A 26,765-nucleotide genomic window follows, 5' to 3' on the forward strand; every position below is an offset into this window, starting at 1 on the left:
TGCATCCTTTTGTTTAATGGCTCCCATAAGTAGTTAGTTACTAAAAGTTAAAACTAAATGCTTCGTCTTTTACTAAAGCAGCTGCTCATGGATTTAAGACACACAAAACCCCACCTTTGATTTGATTTTACTGCAGGACCCATGCTCAGTTGCAACTCTCATGATGAATAAATAATGCCATGGTGCAGTGAGGCAGCGGAGCTTGCCCCTTTTTGTAGTTAACCAATGAAAAAGGATGCATCTGCTTATTCTCAGACATTAATGCAAGTAAAGGAATAAGACATCAGAGGCCTGTGAATGAGAAGGTCTTTTTAAATTTACAAAGCATTCGCTCCAGAATCTACCTCAGCCAGTTTGGGGAAAGAGCTTTTGGCACCAAGTCACCCTTCAGGGAAAGACTGATAATGATCACTAAAGACATACTACGGGCTCCTGCCTCACTCACTTCAAAGGCCTTCTCTCTTAATCAACATTAAATCATCATTTTGCCTTGGCTATAGGGACAGCTGTACACAATCTATTTGTTTTAAAACAGATTAGGAATGGTTTCTCTGCCAGAGTATACGCTGCATGATAATTGTGCTTTAAAATCTTAACTTGCAAAAACATTAAAACTTTGCTTCATTAGCTATATAGGGCCCAAGAGTAGTTGAGAGGACTCATCACCCTTCCAGGATAGGGCCATTATTTAATTTTAGTTTCATAAATAAGAATGCATAAAACAGCACTTCAGAGGTTTTGTAATTTTTAAAAGTCATTAATATTCCTTCACCATTTCTAGGGATTGGATGTTCTGGGCTTTTTGCTAATATCAGCAATAACACACATCCTATATCTTCTGCCTTCATTATGTCCTAATTTTTTCCCCCTGCTTTGTCCATTGGTGGTCTCACTAACTCAAGGGTGACTACAAAGACATTTAATTACCCAGTTAAAGTACAAGTTGGAAAAAAGATAACTGTAAAATAATTAGTCTAAAGCCCTAAATTTCAGGCAAAGTTCCCTCCTCTAGATCCATACTGAAGATATCATACTGAAGATATCAATGTTTGTCACTTGGTCATTATCAACCTAACTCAATGGGTGTCATTTTCATATGCTTTAGACATGTTATGGTAGGCACAAAATCCTAACAAAATGCATTTTAATATAATTAAATGCCAGGGTATACATTTAGGAACAAGGAATACAGGCCTGACCTACAGAATGGGGAAAAAAGAAAAGGAGTACTTGTGGCACCTTAGAGACTAACCAATTTATTTGAGCATGAGCTTTCATGAGCTACAGCTCTCACGAAAGCTTATGCTCAAATAAATTGGTTAGTCTCTAAGGTGCCACAAGGACTCCTTTTCTTTTTGCGAATACAGACTAACACGGCTGCTACTCTGAAACCTGTCAGAATGGGGGAGTGTATCCTGGAAAGAAGTACCTCTGTATTTAAAGGATTTAGGGGTCATACTGAACAAGCTACTGAATATGATCTCCCAGTGAAGTGCTCTGGCTGTACAACAGGGCAGTAGTGAATAGGAGTAGAGAGATGATTTTTCCTCTGTAAGTGGCACTGGCGAGATTGATACTAGAATATTGCATACAGCTCTAGTGCCCATGTTTTTAAACAAAATATTAAAAATTGGAGAAGAGTCACTGCAGGCAGCATAACAGCTGCATCAAGAGCATGAATGCCAAACTCAGGGCAGACTGTTAAGAAGCAGGGCACAATCACCAAATTGGCTGTGAATTCAATACTTAGATTTCACCAACCAATGATTAAGTATAAACTCAGGCACTGTAACAATCTAAACATGAAGTTACCGACTATCCCCTGGGGTACTCTGATCTGTCTTGCCACTCAGCATGAGCATACCTTTGTGATAGACGGACCCTTACACCAAGAATCATAGCAACATTTAGGTTGCCTCTAGAGAACCCCAATAACTCCCAGGCCTAACAGAGCAGTCACATACCTCAGGTCAGTTGCACCTTAGATCTCACATCAAAGACAATAGTTGTAGCCAATTCTATAATAAACTATTGTGATACAGCATGGCCAGAAAGCAGCGGGAGACTATTAGAAGGGAGCCTTATTCCCTGTAGAGGGAAGAACGTTCGCTATAAATTAATTTAAGCACCCAAAGCCAGTCACATGATAAAAGCCCCCTGCTTCAATCCGACAAAAGGAGGAGTTGAAGCAGAGTGGATTGGTGTTGGAGCAGAGAGCAGTTTGGAGGGAAGCAAAGGAGAGTTTGGAGAAGTGTTGCGGTGGGCTAAGAAGACCAAGGCCCTAGGTACAGGGACTCCTGGTTTGTGCAGAGGGAGGGCAGGAAGCCCCATGAGCTGAAGGGCAGGAGTGGGAAATAGCCCAGGGGAAGGAACTGCTAGTTCTAGTGGTTTACCACTATCCCTAGGGCCCCTGGGCTGGGACCTGGAGTAGAGGGCGGGCCAGGGTCCCTCCCTCTTCACTCCTGTCCTCTAGGACACTAGTGGGGCAGTTAATACCCCAGTTCAGGTGTGAGAAATGGTGCCCTGAACCCCCACTCAAGAAGAGAAAGTGCAAGACCCATCATAGTAGTGCTGGCAATTTGCCACACGTGGTGTCAGCAGTAGGATATACGTGCTGGGGACTTAAACCAGGGTTAGCCAAAACCCTCCCATCCCTAAGATGGACGACATGGTCAAGACCCAATTACAAGCCACTGCAGCCCAGCAGGAGGCTACTTGGGTCCAAGCAACTGCCCAACAGGAGGCAACTTGGATTCAGCAGGAGACTAATTGTCTGTTGATGAGTCAGGCTGCCCAGGACCGAGCCCTGCTGCAACAGCTGGTGAACCAGATGAAGGCCCTTATGCAGCTGAACCGCAACTGCGATGGGACCCAAACCATATGGGCCAGCCACTGCATCCGATGAAGTGAGCTGTAGCTCACGAAAGCTTATGCTCAAATAAATTGGTTAGTCTCTAAGGTGCCACAAGTACTCCTTTTCTTTTTGCCTACAGAAAATGACACGGGAGGATGATGTGGAGGCATACCTCCTGGCTTTTGAAAGAGCAGCCCTGTGGGAGGCCTGGCCCTGAGATCAGTGGTCTGGTATCCTTGCCCCGTTCCTGTGTGAAGAGGCACAGAAGGTCTACTAGGATATGGCCGCTGAGACTGCAGCAGATTACCCCCAGCTGAAGGCAAAGATCCTGGCCAGAGCCAGAGTAACAACGGTGTTGTGAGCCCAGAGGTTCCATGAGTGGCAGTATACAGAGGACAAGACACCCTAATCGCAATTGTTTGACCTGATCCACCTGACCCAGAAATGGCTGCACCCTGAGGCCCTCAGCTCTGAGAAGATGATGGAGCTCCTGGTACTGGACCGGTATATAAGGGGCTACCTCTGGGCTTGGGTTGGCCAGAATGACCCCTCCACCTATGAGTTGGTCTCCCTCGTGGAAAGACAGCTGGCAGCCCAGCTGTTCCAGACCCCAGGGGGTGAGACACGGCAAACCAGGAAGCTAGTCCCAAACCCAAGGCCCCAGACTGTCGAACTCCAGGAGAATCATAACTCAGAGGAAAGACACTGAGGAATGGTGTGAGGCCAAGAAGGGACCTGGGGGTTTGGGAAGAGAGGACTGGGCGGGGGGGCAGCCAAATAGCTCCAGGCAGAGGGTGGCAACCGGAATAAGGGGGCAGTGTTACGAGTGTGGGGAATTGGGGCATATAGCAGCCCAATGCCCCAACAAGGAAGAGCCTATGCAATGTAATCTGGGGGATCACGGGGAGCAATGTGGCCTAATCGGCCTGGTAGGGGTCACAATGACCTTGCATAGGTATACAAGATCAGTAAAAATGAATGGTATTGAGACCATAGTATTAATAGATTCCAGGAGTGCTATCACTCTGGTCTCAGGGAAGCTGGTGGGGCAAGACCAATTAACCCGGGCCAAAAACACAGGGGTAACATGCATTCATGGCACCGTAAATTTCTACCCCACAATCCTGGTACGGATTGAGATCCAGGGGAATACTACCAGGATGGCTGCAGGGGTGGTCCCCAGGCTCCCCTACCCTGTCTTAATTGGTAGGGACTTCCCCGGGTTTGTGAGCTTACTCCCCGCAATAGAGTCAGGGGAGGGTAGCAACCCCCGGGTTGAGCCGGAGGCACCTACAGATAGCCTCACCCCAATGTTTGCCGAATTTACCCCAGAGTTATTCTCATCCTCCAGAAAACCCCAAAGGTCTAGGCGGGAAAGGAGGGCAGAAAAAAGATTGGGGACCAGGATTCTAGCAGCGAACCAGAAAACCTCCCTTGTTGGTAGGCGAACCCATTCAGGAGGCCAGGAGATAATTCAGGCCATTGAGAACTTGGAGGCAGTTCCTAGCCCAAGTAGGGGCAACCCAGGGGGAAGAGTAGGCCTCCTGGAAGAAGACCTCCTGGAATTAGGTCAGATTGGTACCACACGTGAGAATTTCGGGCAGGACCAAGTCAATGACCCGCTATATGCAAATGTAAGGGAGGAGGTAGTGGAAGTAAATGGCTTACCCGTGGAAGGAAAGACCAAAGGCCCAAGGCCATATTATGTGCTCAAACATGATCTGTTGTACAGGATAGAGGAAATAAGAGGGGAAGAAGTAGAGTAACTCTTAGTCCCATGGAAATGCACAAAGCCAGTACTAGAGTTAGCTCACAGTCATCTATTTGGGGGACATCTAGGAGTAGACAAGACACTGGATAGAGTCCTAAGAAGGTTTTATTGGCCAGGTATACGTGCAAAGGTTCAGCGCTATTGTGTCTCCTGCCCTGAATGCCAGTTACACAGCCCCCAACTGCACTTGCAGGCCCCATTAGTACCTTTGCCTATTATTGAAGTCCCTTTCGAGAGGATAGCAATGGACATAGTGAGCCCACTGGAAAGACTGGCACAGGGCCACTGAAATGTACTAGTCATCCTTGACTATGCCCCGCGGTATCCAGAAGCCATTCCTTTAAGAAACCCCTCATTCAAGGTAATAGCAAAAGAACGACTCTAGGTTTTTGCCAGAGTGGGCATCCCTAGGGAGATCCTGACAGACCAAGGAACCCCTTTCATGTCAAAATTAATGAAAGACTTATGTACCCTACTCCGCATCCAGGCCATACGACCTCAGTCTACCATCCACAAACAGATGGACTGGTCGAGTGGTTTAACAATACCCTTAAAAGTATGATCTGGAAGGTGGTAGCTCAGGACAGAAAAGACTGGGATACCCTTCTACCATATCTAATGTTTGCTATACGGGAAATCCCCCAGGCGTCCACTGGTTTCTCTCCCTTTGAACTACTATACGGACGCCACCCACATGGAATGTTAGATATTGCCAAGGAAGATTGGGAAGAACAACCCAATCCAGGAAAGAATGTTGTTGAGCACATGACATAGATGTGAGAGCGAATAACTCAAGTAACCCCTATAGTACAAGAACATTTGGAAAAAGCACAAGAAGCCAGCGGACATATTACAACTGTCGGGCGAAAGTATGGAGATTTCAGCCGGAGAAATGGGTGATGGTGCTAGTGCCGACAGCAGAAAGCAAACTCCTAGCCAGTTGGGGTGGACCATATGAGATAGTGGAAGCCATTGGGGAGCTGGACTATAAGGTCAGACTACCAGAGCCAGAGCAAATCTGCCATACCAACTTACTGAAGCCCTGGCGTGACCGAGAGATGTGCCTGTTCATTCGGGGAGCTCCACCCCAGAGAGATGACCCACAGGGGTAGGTGAAGATATCTCCTGAGTTAACTCCAGAACAACGAACAGAGGTCATTGATATGATCCAATGGAACCAGGACATGTTCTATACACAGCTGGGCCGTACAACACTGGTCCAACATCATATTGTCACCAGGCCCAGAGTAAGGGTGACAATAAGACCATACCAGATACCAGAAGCTAAAAGGGAAGAAATTAGGACAGAAGTGAAGAAGATGCTGGAACTCGGGGTTATTGAAGAATCCCACAGCCAGTGGTCCGGCCCTATCGTCCTAGTCCCCAAGCCTGACGGCACTATGAGGTTTTGCAATGACTTCCGGAAGTTGAATGAAGTATCCCAATTCGACGCCTATCCAATACCACACATTGACAAGCTAGTTGATCAGTTAGGCAAGGTCCGATATCTAACCACCCTGGACCTGACCAAAGGATATTGGCAAATTCCCCTGGCCGAGAATGCCAAGGAAAAGACTGCCTTCTCTACACCCAATGGCCTGTTCCAATATACTGTCCTCCCTTTCGGACTCCATGGGGCCCCTGCAATGTTCCAATGACTTATGGACAAATTGCTGCAACCCCATGCTAAGCATGCTGCCACCTATCTAGACGACATAGTCATCCATAGCCCTGACTGGGAAACGCACCTAGGAAAAGTAGAAGCGGTGTTAGACGCCCTGCAGAAGGCCGGCCTCACTGCTAACCCTCAAGTGCGTGATAGGACTAGCTGAGTACCAGGTACCTGAGTACCAGGTACCTCTGGTATGTAGTAGGGAGAGGTTTGGTGAAACCCCAATGGAATGAAGTGGAGGCAATACAAGGTTGGCTTCGACCAGTCTGCAGAAAGCAGGTCAGAGCATTTCTAGGGATAGTAGGATACTATCGGAGATTCATCCCTCATTTCACCACAAGAGCAGGGCCATTGACGGATTTGATAAAGGCTCGGGGCCCCAAGATAGTAAAGTGGATTGATGCGGCAGAAGGAGCATTTGCAGATTTAAGGACAGCCCTTTGCTGCCATCCAGTACTCATAGCCCCAGACTTCGAGAAGGAATTCATCCTACAAACAGATGCCTTGAAGGTAGGGCTAGGAGCCGTCCTTTCGAAGATGGTATGGGAGGAGGAACACCCAATCTTGTACCTCAGCTGGAAACTCCTCCCCAGGGAACAAAAGTACGCCGTCGTTGAAAAGAAATGTCTGGCAGTAAAATGGGCTATGGACCCTCTGCTACTACCTACTGAAGCGGCGGTTTACCCTTGTGACAGACCACGCCCCACTCCAGTGGATGCACAGAAACAAGAAGAAGAACGCAAGAGTGACTAGGTGGTTCCTATCCCTCAGCCCTTCCATTTCCGGGTATAGGGCCAGAAGCCAACACGGCAACGCTGATGGCCTATCACGACAGCACTGCCTCTCATCCCAAGTAGCCCAACCCTGTGGTGTTGAGCGTGGGGGGGCGGATATGTGATACAGCATGGCCAGAGGGCAGCAGGAGAGTGTTAGAAGGCTGCCTTATTCCCTGTAGAGGGAAGAAAGTTTGCTATAAATTAATTAAAGCACCTGAAGCCAGTCAAAATGATAAAAGCCCCCTGCTTCAATCTGACAAAAGGAGTTGAAGCAAAGTGGATTGGTGTTGGAGCCGAGAGCAGTTTGGAGGGAAGCAGAGGAGAGTTTGGAGAAGTGTTGCGGTGGGCTAAGAAGACCCTAGGTAAAGGAACACCTGGTTTGTGCAGAGGGAGGGCAGGAAGCCCCACGAGCTGAAGGATAGGAGAGGGAAGTAGCCCAGGGGAAGGACCACTAGTTCTAGTGGTTTACCGCTATCCCTAGGGCCCCTGGGCTGGGACCCGGAGTAGAGGGCAGGCCAGGGTCCCTCCCTCTCTACTCCCGTCCTCTAGGACACTAGTGGGTCAGTTAATACCCCAGTTCAGGGGTGAGAAATGGTGCCCTGAACCTCCACCCAAGAAGAGAAAGTGCGAGACCCATCATTGTAGTGCCGGCAATTTGCCACACGATCTGAAAATGTATTAAATAGGAAAAGGAAACATGAGAGTTATTTACAAAGTTAAAGCAGGTAAGCACATATATATACCTGAATTACAATTTTAAGGTTCAAAAGGTAATAGAAACTTCTATAAAAATCAAGTGCTATATGTTCTTTAAGTCTGAACCAGGCTGAGCAGCTGGGGATCTCTTGCTTATGCCTAGAAAACCTAGTCTCCCAGAGTCCAAGCATCACAGTGGTCAAGTTCCTTCTTATTTGGGGTTTCTATCCTACTCCTCCTTCCTTGTGCTCTGAGCAGCAAACTCAGCTGATAGGACTTGCATGACTTGTCTTCATAGGGGAGAACAGAACAACTAACAGTTTTTCTCCTCTGTAACCCCCTACAGTAGTCTGTCAGGTGTCAATGGACCTATCCTGTTGGGCAGGATGTAACATCTTCTGTTGGAGATGAACACTTCACATTAGTTAATGTCGCTCTCCTGTCTGGTGATTCACAGTCACAGAGGCTCACAATACAACTGCTCAAATATTACTTTACAATATGGGATACAGAGTTTCTAAGTGAGATTAATGCATGCAGCAACTCACAAGCATTCAATAAAGTCTAAACACAAAATGCATTCTTATAATTCTAATACTTATTTTAACAATACCAAACACACAGGTGAGCCAGCCTGATTCCAGCTATGTATTTGTCAGTGTTCAACTGAGACATGGGGACCTTGGCATGAGCTGACACCTGGTCTGCTGGTGTCCTAGCAAAAAAGAAACACAAAAATAGACTGTTGAAGAAAATGCCTTAGAAGGAGAGACTTAAAGAGCTTGATCCGTTTACCTTATACAAAAGAAGATTGAGAGGTGACTTGATTATTGTGTATAAGCACCTCAATGCAGAGAAATTATTGGGTAATCAAGGACTCTTTAGTTTATCAGAGAAGGACATAAAAAGAACCAATGGCTGAAACCAGACAAATCAAAATTAGAAATTAGGCACTCATTTTTAACAGTTTTCAGAGTAACAGCCGTGTTAGTCTGTATTCGCAAAAAGAAAAGGAGTACTTGTGGCACCTTAGAGACTAACCAATTTATTTGAGCATGAGCTTTCGTGAGCTACAGCTCACTTCATCAGATGCTCACTTCATCGGATGCATCCGATGAAGTGAGCTGTAGCTCACGAAAGCGCATGCTCAAATAAATTGGTTAGTCTCTAAGGTGCCACAAGTACTCCTTTTTTTATTTTTAACAGTGAGAGTGACTAACCCATGGAGCAAACTTCCAAGGGAAGTGGTGGATGCGCCACCTCTTGATGTCTTCAGATCAAGACTGGATGCCTTTCTGGAAGATATACATTAGTAAAACACAAGTTTGGGGGATCAAAATGGGGTAACTGGAATGACCTATGATATGCAGGAGGGCAGTCTAGATGAAGTAATTGTCCCTTCTAGCCTTAATTTATGAAAAAGGTTAGTGCTATCACATGGCTGGTTTTCATGTGCAATTAGCTTAACTGTGAGCACAAATTATGTAATTGTGCCTGTGAATGACCACACTCATTTATGTGTGCAATTATTCAATATGCATGTGTAACCATACTAGCAGCATACAGAATAGGGGTGGAACTGTGTGCCTAAACTCTCTGAAAATCACACCCACCATTCAAGATGGTATTGTCCACATCTGTGAGAAGAAAACATGTCTGTGGTGTAAAGATTTTTTTTAAATAGGCCAAGTACAATAAACTGTAAATAAAAATCTGCTGTTGATAATGAAATAAGAAATTTTTATGCCTACTATATTTATCTGTGCCATATACTGTAGTCTTGCCTTAACCTATTAAATGCATACAATCTCTGTTTAGGGTCTCATCTTAAATTTAACAGATGGTTTTTGTTTATTTTAATTCCCATCAGATAGTTGGAACATTTTCTACTCTAATAGTAATTTAACGGGTTAACATTTAGCCATAATGTATATGTGATGAAATGTTTTGTTTTAGGACAGAAATAGAACAAGATGGGATGGCTTGGACAAAAACTGGTTGCAGTTTCCATGTTGGCTTTGGTTTTGGATTCATGGCCCATAGGAAGTGTTTAAAGGACCCAAAGTTGTACCTTCTTAGGCATTACTGTAAGGAAGTGTATTGGACTTTCAAGAAGGAATAGAATTAGGGCTGTGTTTCAAGGATGGGGGGCAGGGGATCAAAAGCTTAAATTTCAGCCCAAGTATAGCAGAGAGAAACAACTAAACTCCATCAGCTTTATGGATGCTAATAGACCAGAGACTAGGATGAAGTAATGCAAGTACAGCTGGCCAGAAGAGGGCCTGCTTGGGGACCTCCCAGCTATAAAAACGTTGTAGTCACTCAACTGTTGTGGAAGTCTCATTCTGAATGTAAAGGAAGGATAAGAAGTTCATTGTCCTCTTAGGAAACTCATCATCCTGTGGGATAAATGTGTGCCGCATGATACAGCGAGACAGCTGGGCCACAGGGAAGGGGAAATGAGAGAATTTAAGGTACTGTTAATTCAAGTGAACATGTAGCAGCAGCAAGGTGTGGCAGCTTCCCCACCAGGCTCCCCAGAAGCAGCTGTTGACGTGTATGGTAGTGACAGAACAATGTACTGTCCATACAACACTAATCCAATCAATTCATTGGGTAATCACGCATCTAAAAATGAACCTTACATATTTGACAAATAATTGAATGCAAATCAAGACAACATATATTAGAGGAGCGAGAGAGTTAGAGAGAGAGACACACACACACTCACTCACTCACTCACTCCAGGGACCCTAGTCTTCCACCACAGGATATAAGACACTCTCATTGACTTAAAAATAATAACTTCAGCATCATGCTTCCGGCACTGTGTGAGCTACATGTACTTTAAGCACTTAGCAAAACATATCTGGAAGGCTCAGGTTGTTCTTTTGCTTGCGAATGGGAATTGGCCTTCTTACTTTGTGACAGTGAATCATGCACATCTCCGCTGATATCATCATTGCATGGACAACTGTAAAGCTGGCATTACTGAAATGTCGAATGCTTGACTTTGCAACCTAAATAACTTTCTTTTCTTTAAGTGATTTTGCACATGGATTCCATTCTTGGTGCTCATGCAGGCACATGAGATCAGTCTCTCATGCACAGGGTGCATATGCACTAAGGCGGGAATCTATGTGGACAATACATCTCAAAGAACCATAACTTCTTTAATATAGTTTTTTTCAGTAGGTAGTATTAGATAATTAGAGTGATGTGTGAGCATTGTTGGTGCAATTTACTGGTTTGTCATGATAAACCTCACATCAAAACTATACTAAAAAGAGTGGGACAGATTCTGAGCTCACACAAGTTTTCTCCTCCTGTGACTCCATGGAATTGAATGGAGTTACTTACAGAAGTGAATGAAGAATCATGCCCATTGTCGGGTGCGTGTCAGGTTAACTGGATTTTTTAAATTATTTTGACTTTGTATTTAATTAATAAAATAGTAAAATAAAATAAAAGTTTAAAACTAATAAACAGTCCTTCCTCCATCACTGCCCATGGGAAGGGCTGTGGTTTTCATTACTGAAAGTAGATATCAAAATTGTTATCCAGTAAAGCAATTCATTGGCTAACATCCTTAACTGTTTTATAATAGAATACTTCACTTGCCAAAGTTCCACCTGAATGTGGACGCAGGTTCAGTTGTGTGAAAGATTTGGTGCTCATGAGGGGAGCTGGGACTAAGTTCTGTGATGGTAATTTTCACTTAGCAAGAACATCATTCCCAGGAGAAACTATGACACAGAAAATCCCACGACTGAAGAAAGATACAGAAATATGTGCTTAATCCTGCAAGGAAGAGCTGAGCGCTCACCTCCCACACCAAAACCAGTGGGACTTGCTCAACATTTTCCATGATCAGAGGATATACAGCAGGTCAAATGATTCACAGACCTGGCTAGATAAAACCTGAAGAGACTTCACTGAGTTGGCAAACTGTAACTTTTAATATATACTTTTATCTCAGATTAATTAACAAATCTGCCAAACTGGAAATCACACTGCTGTTTGCAAAAACATTGTACCTTCTATGAGTAACTTCTAAGATAATAAAACTGAAACAAGTTAAGCAAAATAAAAACATTCTCTCTTTTTTTCCGGGTATTTTTTTATGCATTTCACAGCACATTGTGTTAAGTCAAATTTTCTGTATTCCCCAATATGATCAGCCAGTTTCTTCATTGCTGAAATGACAGTAGTAAGCATTAACAATGGTGCAGAAAACTTATGTATATTTTAATTTTAATTATTTTTTAATTCCAGGGCTTGGTATGTAAATGGAGCTTTATCAGTAACTAGAATACTGAAAAATTAGTCAGCCTCAAAAAAAAAAAAAATGTAAGTTGATAGTGTTCCTTTTAAGTAATAGCTATTGGTTGCCAGTAAAAGAGAGCACAAAGGTTTAGACCTTAAAAGTGAATAACTGAAATGGCACTTATATTGAATACAATTGTTATGGTAGCTTGTTCTTGATTATTGAGGTAGCTGAGGTGAGTGTGATAGTATTACTGTCATGTACAGTAATAAAATTAAATGTGTCTAATTTGTCTTGACAAGACTTTAAAGAAAGAGCAGACAATTGTTCCTTCCCCCCCACCCCCATTTTGTATTAAAGATGTGTGACTTTCCAGAAGTTAAAATGACCTCTTAAATATGTTTTAAACAGTTAGGCAAATCAGTTCATATAAATGACACCCAAGTTCAAATGAATTGTATTTCAAATAATTTTAAAAACATATTCTTTGAAAGATAGTTCGTTTGAAGTCAATTTTAGTGGGGAGAAGGGGTAAGAGATAACAGAAGCTTTGATTCTTTGATCTGAAACAAATTTTAATTTTAAATGCCATTTAATTTTATTTTTAAATGAAATATTTTGTTTCAGGTAGACTGAAACATTTCATTCAATTTGAAACTAATTATTTTTACTTTTTGATTTACCAAAAATTTTGAAAAAAAAATCATTTTCAGTTTGACCTGAAACATTTTTTCAGAATTGCCAGTGAACCAGAGAGTCCAAAATATTTATTCCTGGCCTAAAATCCTGCAGGTTTTTGATGGGGAGCATATTCTGGTGTAATTTCCCATTTGCTTGGGACCTTTTTTTTGTAGGATTGGCACTCACAGATGTTGACCCACAGTAAAATGCCACAGGAGGGGATAAATGATGCAGATGTAGGGTGAAATTTGTCCCAATGCGGAGCACCAGATATACAAAAGTGTCTGGTAATATTAATTTTATTTCACTGTCAGTCTGATGGGGCAGATGAATTTTGCTGGAGGTATATAATCTTTGGATTTTGATTGTTTCTGAATATAAAATAAGGAATAAGAGCTTAGAATTTGTATTTTTGTCCAATCGTCACAAAAAGAGGTGAACTTAAAGAATGAGGATTCCCATTTCCTTTGCTGCACAAAGGTTAAAGAAAAACCTCAAAACATTTAGCTATTAAAGAATTATAGAGAAATTATAAAAGAACAGAATCTGCTAATTTCTACTATAAAGGATTTGTTCTCTGAATTTCCTGGTATATCTGCCTGATCTTATATAGGAGAGACTGGTCAAGCAATGCATAGAAAAACAAATAGTGTGTCCATTTTTTGAATTCACGTACATCAGTGGATGAGAAAGGGTTAAACATGAGTTAACGATGAATGTGAAAATATATGGGTGAAATAGAGGGGAAAAGAAAAAAATGTTTCCAGTTTGAGCGACTCCATCTGTTCCTTTAATTCAGTGGCAGCTCTCAACTGGATGCTGGGGTCTGCTAGTCCCACACTCCACACAACTTCTCTCTGTAAATTAAGTTGTTGGCTTGTGTAGCTGGGGGTTTAAGAAGGTGAGTGATGACCTTGGTTTGAGTATGTTTGTATAGAAACATGTCACTGCAGGATGATGTCTTTCCCCCAGAGACATACGGTCCAATACTAACCATTTGTTAGGAAAATATTGAAGTTAAACATATCCAGCATATGAAAAGATCCGAGACCTTTGCCAAGTGTAACTTTCACTCATCTCTGAAACATCAATTTACATTGTAGTTTAGAAGTTATTTTTAGCACTTGTCTTTTAAACTGTTTCCTTCCTGGTTTTAACATCTCACAACTTTTAAAACTCAACTAGTTTCAAGCGTTTTTACCCTTAAAATGGGAATTCTCATGAATATATTGTACAATTGCAACATATTTAATATGTATTGAAAGAGAAGATGTGATGGTCGAAAATGGCATTTATTTTCTGGAGTTAAGAGATGTAATCCCAGAGCAGCAGCACAATACTTGCACTTTCAAAAATTCATTATATAGAAAACATTTAAAATAACAATTTTAAGGAGTAAATATTTGTTTTCCTCCTTGCAGTATTTGCCGTGCAGCCATCAAGATGACTGAATATTGGTGTACATGTGCCAGAATTAGTTTGGTTAATACAACATGCTCATTCAATTGGCTGAGAAAGTTCTATTATTGGTGACAATTTCTCTAGAAGAATTGATTTCAGAAGCAGACCATGTGCTCTCACTATTGTGTACAGGTATATTGAGTTCAGGATGTTTTAATTCTCTCACAACATTAAGATATGGAAAAAGTGGAAAGACAAATCTGAATTTAAGATTAAGGACTGAATTTTTGAACCTGGTTGCCTAAAGTTATGTACCTAACTATGGATTTAAATGCCTAACGTTAGATGTCCAGGTCTGAAAATGTTGGCCTTGCTTAATATCATTAGGTAGGATGATTAATGTGCAGTCAGGATGTTTTTCCTGATAGTCAGCCTATAAATGTTCCCATTCTAAGGTTCAACCCATTCGACAAATTATAGCTCTAATTTCTCGCCCTTCTTTATACCCTTTAAATATTTCAGACAGTTATAGGTTTTGAAATGGTTGTGATATCACAGATCTGGTATTAGAGCTTATCTAAAGGATCTGGTGGGAAGCTGGCCAATGAACAGGATAGCCCCTTTTTTAAACATGAAGGATGAAATCCTAGCACAATTGAAATCAGTGGGAGTTTTGCCATTGACTCTAATGGTGCTTGGATTCACCTAAGTGACTGCATTTGGTCTTCACTAGTGTAAATTAGGACGGTCTCCAATGAAGTCAGTGGGGTTACAAAATATAAAACTGGTATGTGAGAAGAGAATCAGATATTTTATAAAAAGCAAAACCAGCCAAGAAAAATATAAAAAGGTGAAAGGCAAATGTAGCTGTTCTCAAGTAGGGTATATTTTAAATTTTTATTTCCTGCAAAACTACCTCTTTTTAGAAAAAAAAAAGTTGGGGGAAAGAATATTTGCTACTAAGAAAAGCAATTCCTAATCAACAGGTAGGAGAAGTGTTGTATGCAGTGCTGTATGGTAGGAGAAAGCAATGACAAAAATGCAAAACATCTTTTCTTCTACAATGAATGGCTGAATAAATTATTTAAAATTAATAATGAAACATTCAAAATATCTTTTCCCCTTTCATTTTGATCCCTTCACCCATGCTTAGCACTACTTTTATAATCTTTTTTTTCTCTCTCTCAAATTTTTTGGATCTCTTTTTCTACAAATCTCTCTCCACAGCATTGATTCAGCTACGTCTTTCAACTGCTCTTCTATAAGTAGGCCCTGTAATTTCTACCTTTAATTAAAGGGCTGTGTCAAGAATGCTCTGATGCCCTCCCTGCAGATTTAACAGAAAATTGAAAAGCTAAAAGCGGACTTGGGCACAAAATACTGCACTATTTTTTCAACTTGTTTTGTGGAAAATTTGGGAAATGGTGATTCCATCAGTTTTCACTTTAAGCAAATAAGAAAAAAAGTTGCCAGAATAGAAGAGGGTAATTTTCAAGTGATGCAATGCATGTTCTTGATTTGAATTATATTCACATGGCCAGCAGCAGGAGGGAGAAAAATAGGTTGTGATCAAGAAAAACGTGCCAAAAAAAAAGGTAAAATCTACCAACACTCCCCCACACCTCTTTCCTTTTTGATTTAAAGAAAGAACAAATTAGATGAAGTTTTTGTTTTGAGTTGAGTATGCAGAACTGATGAAGACAAAAGGGAAGGGGGGCGGGGGGGAATGATCAGGGGAACAAAAAGATCTAAGAGGAGAATATTGATCCCTTCTAACAGCAGCCAAGAAATGCCTCCCAAAATAATGCCAAGATGAAAAGGGCCAGGTTGTGACTGTGCATCTCTCTCTTGGTTAGATGCCCTGTGGGGAGAAACATACAAGGGGCACCAGCCTGTGGAGTGGGTTAGCTGTACTGTGGGAGCAGGCTGCAGGAGCCTCACAGTCCTCATGAGCATCAGTGACTGCTCAGGAAGATGGCAATTCCATTTCAGCTACACAGTGAGATAACAAGCTGGCCCAGAAATGGTGAACTGGCAGTGGCAGCAGCTGCTGCCAGCTCTATGAGGGTTTCTACTGGTCTTCGGGTAAAACCCCTAGCTTGCAGGGGAGCCCCCATATGTTTGGCTGCCCTTTCACTGCCATTCTCCCACCTTTTGCCAAAGGGTGTCCAGTCAGAGATGCTGCACACGTGGACACACAGGTTGGTACCTCTCTTTGCCCTACACTGCACAACTGGAGACCCTCTGTATGCTGCAGCCATCTGGGTAGCAGCTGCTCCGTTTGGTTCTGCAGCTTTGGCTGTGTCTCCCTGCACTGCCCCTCCTGCCACCAGGCCTGGGAAAGGGTGCCCAACTCTCAGGCCTGAGCTGTAGTAATTAAGAGCTCCCCGGCATTGGTTCCCGCCTCCCCTTCAGGCTTCTAATGGTGAGTGGGATACTAAAATGAAATGGAGGAATACATTTGGGAATGAAATAGGGGTGTATTTTGGAATAAAATGCTGATGCTGGGTTGTATTGGTCTAGCTTGCCCCTGTAGGCAACCCTAGAGGCAAGCTATGCCACTAAAAGCTGGGTCTAAATCTATTAAATGTGCACACATACAAAGTTAAAATATTTATCTAAATCCATTTAAAAATCACACCTTTAATTAAACTGGTGCAACTTTGTATGTAGAGCAGGCCTTTTTCTCTGTATGTACATTTATGCTGATTTATGCAAATCTGTTTGCTGTCTGAGAATGCTGGCAGGTATATGTTGATGATGCTGTAACACTGGTGTCTTCTTTTTCTGTCTCCCTCTCACCAGTTCTTCACGCCTGTTCCTTCATTGTTCATATAGTATGTCGTTTAGATCTCTTTCCAGCTACACAGCATACTCCAGCAGTTTAAACAAGCATCCATTTTTATTACCTTTATCTGTACTCTCATAGTCTCACTGAATCAGTCCTTGCACTGAGTAGCACCAATGTCAGTAGATACATTATATTTCCATAGTCGTAGCCTGAGCAAGCAAAGAGACAAAGCCAAAAAGAAACAGCCGTGAGTAGTTAATGATCTAATTCTTATCTCCAGTCACAGATCCCTCTCTGTGCTCGTTAGTGATGTGTAGAGCAAAAATTAGTGGGAAAACAGGTTAAGCCCAGAATATGTCAGATGCTTATCTAAAGTTCATCTGAACAGTCTAAACCTTTTGGGCTTTAAAAACACTCAGTCTGGTTTCTTTTTTAGGTGCAGTTTTGTGCCCGTAATTAAATACAGGCAAAAATGCTCATATTTAGCCTATGTCTACGCGGGGAGCTGGGGATGTCATTCCCATCTTGAGGAGACCTATCCGTGCTAGTTTTCATTGAGTTAGCACACAAAAAATAAATGTAGCCATGGCCGTGCAAGCCGAAGGATGAGCTAGCTGCCTTGAATACATGCCTAGGGTTCTAAGAGATCTGTACTCTGGGTGGGTGCCTCAGTTACACTTATTTTTAGCATGCTATCTCAATGGGATCTAGCCTGGGTATGTCTCACCAGCTCCAAGTGCAGACATACCCTTTGCAAAACAACATCAGAAAAAATGGAGACCATTTTTCAAATAACAGGTGCTTTTATCTCTTCTCTTCACTAGTTCTTCCCTTAAAACAAACAAAAAATCCCAACCCTCTCCAATGGTACCACTAACCATCCGATGTCCACTTACATCCCCACCAGTGTATGTCACTCCTGCAGTCTTGGATACCTCTCTCTGTGCTCTCCAACCATTAGGAAATCTCTCCCCTTTCCTGCCAAGCCACCCATTCACATCCTTTCTTTAAATCTCACCCTAATTTCCTTTTCTCTTATGAGAGATGCTCTCTGTACATTGTTTTGCAATATTCTGCTATTCTTTACAAAAGTGAATCGTATTAATGACTTCTGGAATGTTTATCAGCCAGAACTAGGATGAAGTATTTGTAAAAATATCATTTATGGAACACACTTTGCTCTTTTTTCTGTTTTGTGTATTATCCATGACCAGTCTTTGATTTGTACTAATTTGATCATCATTCACCATATTTTAACAAACACTTTATATAGGTGTATTTCAACTCACGGCTTATTTGTAAACTATTCACTTTCACTATTCATTACATCTAGTGTGTGAGTGGTGAGCTAGTCATGTGGTATTTCTTCTTCCTGTTTGAATAATACACTTTTATAAGCAGGAGGGGAATCAGAGATTCCAAGATGGCTGCATGAATCCTTACGGTGTGAACCATTTCATTAATATATTTGAACAGATAAAGTTCATTTTCTATGAACATTCTTGTGAACCACAATAATCACTTGTTTAGAATGTTCATGAAAAGAATTAAAGGGGTCGCAAATACAGCTGAAGTGAATTAATGGGTTTTATTCAAATGCATATTCTCGAGTTTCCTTTTGCAGTATTCATCTGCTTTGGTGCCTACTGTTATGGTCCTTTATTGCTCAAGTAAAGACAGATTTTTTTAATCCAATCAGGATTCAGCATTTCATTCAACAGATTTAGAATGATGTTGTATATAATTGTACTGCATGAGGAATCCTTGCTGACATTAAAAGAGTTATCCTGAGGCACTAAAAGTAGTAGACATGGTAGTCTGATACTCTTGTGAGTAAAACATGCTGCTGCCAAACATGGGCATGATGGTTTCAAGCCGGCTTCTGTATCTCTTTAAATCTATCTTCAATCCTGTTTTGGTAAGAATATCTGAATTAAATATCAGTCAGTGTTCATCTGTAGCTATTTTCTAGTTTATTAAAAGTTTAATAAAACTTCTTGGAGTTCTAAGGCTATATGCAAGACAAGTTTTTCATAAATTTGGGAAATATAGTGGCAGTATAAATCAGAAATGGGCTTGAGTCACAAAATTCAGATCTGGACTTAAGGTCTGGATTTCAAAATTCCCCAAAGTTTGCGGTGTGTCTGGTTGAGGCTTCTAGTTTGGCCCATGTAGAGATGGAAACAAGTTGTGAAATTCTGGTGCAGTTTTAAGTCAAGATTTTGACACCCTCTTGTCCTAAACTTTTAGGGTGTTTGGTTTTGGCGTTCTGGTTCAGGCCATTCTATGGTATATAATGGGGGAGCTGGTAGCAACCTCTATATTTAGGTTGCCTCAACACTTTCCTTCATAATAACACGGTTGCAAGAGTCTTTTATGAAGCTTTAGTGCCTCCATCTTTTGCAGCAGGCTGTTGAAATTCACAGCAGGAGAAGCCTTTAAGCTAACAAAGTGCCTTTTCTTTGTCCTGTGACATTTTGTTCATGCCTAGCAGAATTATCTACAGGTGAAAATCGAAATTTCCTTTCTTTCACTTGTATGCCTCAGCAAAATGTTGACAGTATGCCAGAATAATAACTGACCATGAGTATTCTGATCTAAAGCCATGCTCATACCACTGTCAGAGCAGCAGCAGCAAACAGGGCAGTGAATGAAAGCTACTGGAGCAGATGAAGTGGAGGAATTGGGTGAAAGCTCCCAGGCCAGGGTCCCCATGATGACCCTGGAACCAGCATATGGTCCCAGTGGCCCTTTCCCTTCGCTCTGGGGAAACCACATAGGGCATGAGCTCCCCAAAACCTCAGGGTGGAGAGAAAGAGTTGAGCCAGATAAACACCAGACCTCAGCAGACCACCTCTCAGACTATAACAGCTTTTCCCAGCAGTTAGTCTTACAGTTCAAGCACTGGGGTTTGTATTGCAGCAACGAAGATTCAGTTTTTGAACCATGATGACTAAAAATGGGAGAGAGGAGGTTGATAGTTGTATATAATAGAATTTACTTTAAAAAGTGATGACTAAGGGGGAATTTGATAGAGGTTTATAAAATCATGACTGGTTTGGAGAAAGTAAATAAGGAAGTGTTATTTGCTCCTTCTCATAACACAAGAACTAGGAGTCACCAAATGAAATTAATAGGCAGAAGATTTAAAACAAACAGAAGTATTTTTTCACACAATGCACAGTCAACCTCTGGAACTCCTTGCCAGAGGATGTTCTGAAGGCCAAAACTATAATGGGGTTAAAAAAAGAACTAGATAAGTTCATGGAGGATAGGTCCATCAATGGCTATTAGCCAGGTTGGACAGGGATGGTGTCCCTTGCTTCTGTTTGCCAGAAACTGGGAATGAGCGACAGTGATGGATCACTTGATGATTACCTGTTCTATTCATTCCCTCTGGGGCACCTGGCATTGTCCACTGTTGGAAGACAGGACACTGGGCTAGGTGGACCTTTGGTCTGACCCAGTAGGGCCGCTCTAATGTTCTTATGTAAAAAAAAGACTGGGAAATTACATACATAAAAACTATGTTAAAAAGTTGCAAATCAGGCACCCAAAAGTCAGGAAGTGCCAGAGGTATGGTTTCTCATGCAGCCTTAATTCTGTCCTCTTGTGCATATGTATTGGTTTTTAATTACATGATCATATACTTTTTCCCCTCGCAGGATCCCTGACTCGTTCAGTGCACAAAATAAACATAGAACATGGCAGAATTAAGGTTGTAGAAGCATTTGGCATTTCTTAACCTTTGAGGTTTGACTTCACAACCCAAGTATATTTATGTAAGACAGCTTTTTTATGTAGTATCAAACACATTATAAATGTGTTGGGATTTAATTTGAAAAGTACAGTAAAAATGTACTATATCTGAACTACTGAAAATTTGACATTTGAGAAAAAAGAAGTGAGATCAAGGGTCACTGATCTTAAATATTTAACAGTCTGAACAAAGATGTTTAATCATATCATACATCAAATATCATCATATAAAAGGCCACCATGAATATTTTTACATCCATGGTGAAATTTTAATAAAAACAAAAGTTCCTTTTCTACTGAACTGTGTGTTAAATAATTATCCCTTGTTGTAATTTTGGAGATAACCAAGGAAGATATTATTTTGTGAAAAGGAAGTAAGTTGCATCTCCTATTCATAATGGGAAATTGCAGCAAAAGTATTTTAAATGGCCAATAAAATGTATCTTTTGATTCAGCGGTTTCATTCTTAATTGAAATAGATATATGTTGTATATCATAAACAGCTAATTTAATGCTAGTCTATTTGAGGGGTTTCTATTGCCACCTAGTGGCTGCCCTAGTTTTTTTATATTACGCTTTCTGAAGAGTTGACATCCTGTTCTGGATCAGGTTAGTTTAGTGGCATGTGAGGGGGTGATGTTATTTGTGAGTGAATGATTTAATACTTGTTCTTAGGCTCATCTTCATTGTGATCAGACGTATTGAAAAAACCCTCATCTATATTTATTTACCTCATGCATGAAGACTAGCAGGAGTTTCAAATGCATCAGTAATCTGTGACAGAAACTGAATTTCATATGAATCAAAAGATAGACACAGTACCTTGTAAAGATGATTACATGTACTTGTGAAATAGTCATGCATACAGTGTTTCAATTTAGATACTATTGGCTTGATTAGATTCTCGCTTGCTTGAGTTTTAAACTTGTGTAACTCCACTGACTTCAATGGAATTGCTCCAGATTCACACTGACAGAAGAATCTGGCCCTAATATTACTATAAATGTAGAAGAAAAAAAACTAAGTTTCTGCTGTTCACAGCTAGGAACACCGGTAGTTTACCTTGCACAGAATACTTTATGGCACTCATCTTGCTTTTGTATCTTTCTCTTGATAGTGGCATATATAAAATAACTAATGCTTTTCCGATGCTTTCTGTCTGGAATTCAAAGACAGTGGAGCATGTTGATGTCAGATACTTAGCCTGATTCTGCTCTCATTTATTGGTGTAAGCAAGAAAAGAATCAGACTCACAAACTTGAATGAAGCCCAAACATTTCCCTTTGTTCCCAGTCTCACATGAATAATATAATAATGTAATGTAGATTATACTGCATGACACCGGCATTTAGGAGCACCGTATGCTGGAGTTTTATTAGCCTACGGAAAGATTTCTCAAATATCACTCCTTTTATTTCTGTATTTTAAAAAAAGTATGGTTATATGTGCAGTTGTCATTTTGGTACTTAGACTAGCTTAAGTAAAATCAGATTCTCATTTTTAAAACTTTGTTTTAAATATAAGTAAAAAAAATTTAAGCATGAATTTTGTTTGGGTTGGGTGAAACAGCGGTGGTGTATTCTGAGTGATAACCACTCTTTCTTTTAAAATAACCACACAGTGTTGGCAATCATTCAACTGTAGAAGACTTATCTGCTTGTAAAGTTTTTCCTCATGTACATGGTCACTCAGTTTAAATTTTTTTTAAAGTGTGGAACAAATGACAGAATGGAAAAAAAGGTGAAAGCACTTTTATATATTTACTATGTGTGTATAAAGTTAACTGTCTGTCCTCTGGTAAATGATTTCTCTCTCTTGGATTTGGAACATTTAAATCAGAAAATCATGTGATTTTTGAACAAATTTTGACTTTCTACCTCACTGAGGTTTTCTTATATGTTAAGCAAAATAGGAGAAGGATGGTTTTGAGATTCAGGGCATGCCTCAGTTGCCCTACAGTTCAGACTATGGGGGTGTGAATAGTAGTGCCTACAGCGTGCCAACTAAAAGGTTCCTCCTTTGCTTTAATGTAGTCTTGTTTGAAGAAGACTTTATTAATGGGAACTAGGAACTCTTTAGCTCACACCTGCATCATCCACACAGGGGAGTTACAACACAGAACTTGGATGCGCACTGCTTTGAACACCCCCAGAGTCCAAACTGCGTGCCATTAAACCCTGGCCTGGCACCCAGAGGTCTGAGCCTTTTTTGCTCTGTCGCTTCCTGACTGACCTTGGACAATTCACTGAGGGTACATCTGTACTTTGAGCTGGAAGCATAAATTCCAGCTCCAGGAGACATATCCACACTAGCTCTGATCAAGCTTGTGTGCTAAAAATAGAAGTGTAGCCAGGACAGCACAAGTGATGGGAGGAGCTAGCTGCCTGAGTATGTAACTAGCATCTTAGACGGAATCATATTAGGGCACCTTTCCCCTCCTGCTGCTTGTGCCACCGCGGCTACATTTCTATTTAGCTTGATCAGAGCTAGTGTGGCTATGTCTCTTGGAACTGGAATTTACACCTCCAGCTCAAAGTGTAGGCATACCTCAGTGAATTGCCCAAGGTCACTCAGGAAATCTGTGGCAGAGCTAGTCTCCTCAAGTTGGAATTTACATCTCCAGCTCAAAGTGTTGATGTACCCTTAATCTCACAATGCCTCAGTTTTCCATCTGTAAAACCGAGACAATAATACCCCCTTTGCCTGTCTTATCTGTTTCTGGTAGCTCTTCAGTGGAACTAGACAACTACCTGCCCTCTGTGCCTTTGAAAATCTCCCCCTTGGAACGTAAGCTCTGTTGGCCTGAGACCGTCTCTTTATGTGTGTATGTACAGCACTTAGGACAGTGGGGCCCAAACTGGGTTGGGGACTTTAGGCATTGCCATATTTCAAATAATAGTAATAATAAAGCTACAAATCAATGGATATGAATGACTATTCTTCAAAATGTATGTTACTTATCCATACTGAAGTTTTCATTAGAGATACTTGCAATGATCACATCCTCCAAAACTCTGAAAAATCTTTTTGCTGTGGAATTCTCTTCCCTTTGCTAAGTATGTCAGGGGCATCATTCAAAGCTAGGCTCAAAGGACAATGTTTTCAAGATTGGGTACCTGAATTCAGGCACCTGAATGCCTATTAGAGAAACTAAACCTGTGTGACCCGAATTTTGGAGTTGCTAAGCACCCTGACTCCTGATAAAAGCAATGGGGACAGCAGGTGTTCTGTACCTCTATGTGATGGGATGCCCACCTGACACAAGACTGGAAGGGGTTAACGTGGCCAGGTAGGCCAATTAACTACCCAGGCTGCACCTAGAGGAGCAGCCAGGGGGCAGGGAATTGATTCAACATGAGGCACAGCTGGATAGGAACAGGAGGGGCCTGTATTATGCCCAGGCACTGAGAGTGAAAAGGGGGCTCCAGGGGAGTAGTCTGCAGTCACTCCCTGAGAGAAAGGAGCTTAGGCTGTCAAACCTGGGGAGAGCCAGAAGGTAGAGCTGCAAAGTAGGAAGGAGTCCAGGGGAAGAACAACATGCTCTGGAAGTAAGCAGGGTTCTGTTGGTAGACATAGGGTCCTAGTACTGGAACCTGGAGTAGATGGTGGGCCCTGGTTCTCCTATAAGCCACTGGAGGAGGGGCACCATCAGAGCAGTGAAGGGAAGACTGCCATTTTCTATAGTGGGACTTTGAAACCCCTGAAAGGGGAAACCTGACTGGAGGGCCAAGTCATGAAGAGGGAACATCTTCAGTTGCAGAGGGTGTCACAGGATGATGGGAGAGATACTGCCAGAGGAGGGTGCAACACCTGGCCTGAACTAATTCCCATAGAGACCAGGAGGAGGTGCCACTAATGGTGAGTAGACCCCATCACATTATGGTTTTTACAGTCATTTATTTAGATGCCAGGTTTCAGAGTAACAGCCGTGTTAGTCTGTATTTGCAAAAAGAAAAGGAGTACTTGTGAGCTGTAGCTCACGAAAGCTCATGCTCAAATAAATTGGTTAGTCTCTAAGGTGCCACAAGTACTCCTTTTCTTTTTATTTAGATGCCTAATTTTAGGCAGCCAAGTTTGAGATTGTTGGCCAAAACTCCTGTTTCATTTGAAGCCTTTTTAAATGATATTGATGTGAATTGTCTGCTTTTGTATTATTTGTTGAAGGTTATTCCAACTTCATTCTCACTTTGGAGTTTAATAAACCTGTTCACTGTACATTATGTTTTTATTCAGTGTAGTTGTAACTGTGTCAGTCCCAGGATATTAGGTGGGTGAGGTGATAGCCAATCAAAGATATTATCTCACCCACCCTGTCTCTCCATTATGTTTTTAGTTTATTTTAAGGTCCCCACAACCATTTTTGTTGCTGTCTTCAGATGAAGGTCTGCCTATGCTACAATAATAATAATCTTTAAACATGATTGCAAAATGTGGTTTTCCTAAGCCGGTTACCTGAGTATGTTTCTTTCCTTATGTGCAGATCTAAACACTGGTAAAAAGCCCAGGCTAAAACATGGTTCCCAGACATGTTTTCTCTTTCCACACAACTTAAGAATAAATCATGTTAGAACATAGTTCGCTGCAACCATTATACATTTAAACTTGGTTATCATTTTTCAACATAATTATTTTTGTATCTACAGAGCCATTAGAGGCCAATGTTAGAATTTTCTAAAGTGCGAGTGGGTACTGGCAGCCAGTTTGATCACTCATTTACGGTCATGATTGGAGTTGGGCACATATATGAATTTTAATAATGGGTTTTGATTGCAGATAAATGCCCTGAGTGCTGTGGGTCTCCTGGGCTCCAGGGGGATGAGGCTGGGAAATTGTGTCAGGATGGGTGCTTAACCGGTTTTTTCAAAGGCAATCAGAGGCACTCAAGGGGTGCTCCAACCTTAGTTGGGTCAGAGGCACCACTGTATCAGGTAGTACAGGTTATGGTACTCAGGTAACAGTGCCACATTGGCTGCCCTGCACTGTGTACACCCCACAACCACTCTCCAAACAGAATACAATCCTTTCCCATCCCAAGCACCTGACTGGCCACGTCTACACTAAGGAATTGTAGAAAAAAAATCTGGTGGGATTGGAACTCTGATAATACCAAGACTACATAATGCTGCTTTCAAGAACAAAAATCACAGCTACTCTAACATGATGGCTGTGTGTGATCTCAGATTGGTCTTCACAGCTGTGTTGGTGTGGTATCCTAACTCCTGCCATGGCTCATTTGGTCTTAGAACATTGGCACGTAAGCAGAGTTGTACCTTCATTAAGTCTGGATTTATACATGGTGAGTGTGAAATGTCAAACTCATTCCCACAGACACACCAGTAACTCAGTCTAAGGGTCATTACCCATTCATCATCTCTACCATTTTCAGGAGATAGAACAACCATTCAAAAGATGGCTAATGACTCCAGTCATCTGTCTTCACACATCCTCCTACCTCTGGTATAATACAACATGAAGACCAGTTCAGCAAAGCGCTTAATCAGATTCTTAGATGCTACTGAAGTCAATGAGATTTAGGCACATGTTTAAAATCCAGTGAGGTCAATGGGACTTATTCTTCAACGGGATTGAAGAAAGTGTTTAAAGTGTTTTGCTGAATAGGGATGGGATTACTCAAATGTTTAAAATTAAGCATGCATTTAAGTGCTATGCTGAGTTGGGGCCTATAATCCCTCAGACTAGACATTATAAAAGCATCTGGTATCCTAGAAATTAGGTTTAAGTAACTTCCCCAGATTGGGGACACAATATAATACACCTTTGAAAAGTTTAAAAGAGTAGTCTGGATATGTTGTTAACTACATGACACTTGTCGCACATGCAAAATGCTGGAATAACATGGAGATTTTGATAGTGCGGTTGTTGCCAGAAATTTAAGAGACCCTGAATTATTAGGGCACAGCCTAATATTTAGTTGTTTAAAATTGTTTAATAAGCATGTTAACATTCACTTGCTGCTTGATTTCCCATTGGAAGTGTATCCTGCTCTCTAATCCCATGATGGCCAGCATTGGGATGGTGACAAGGACAATCTCTTAAAGTCAGCTTCAAGTCTCTCTACTCCTCTTCTGCAGCAGGG

Source organism: Lepidochelys kempii, chromosome 4 (genome assembly GCF_965140265.1).
Source record: "Lepidochelys kempii isolate rLepKem1 chromosome 4, rLepKem1.hap2, whole genome shotgun sequence".
Taxonomy (NCBI): domain Eukaryota; kingdom Metazoa; phylum Chordata; order Testudines; family Cheloniidae; genus Lepidochelys; species Lepidochelys kempii.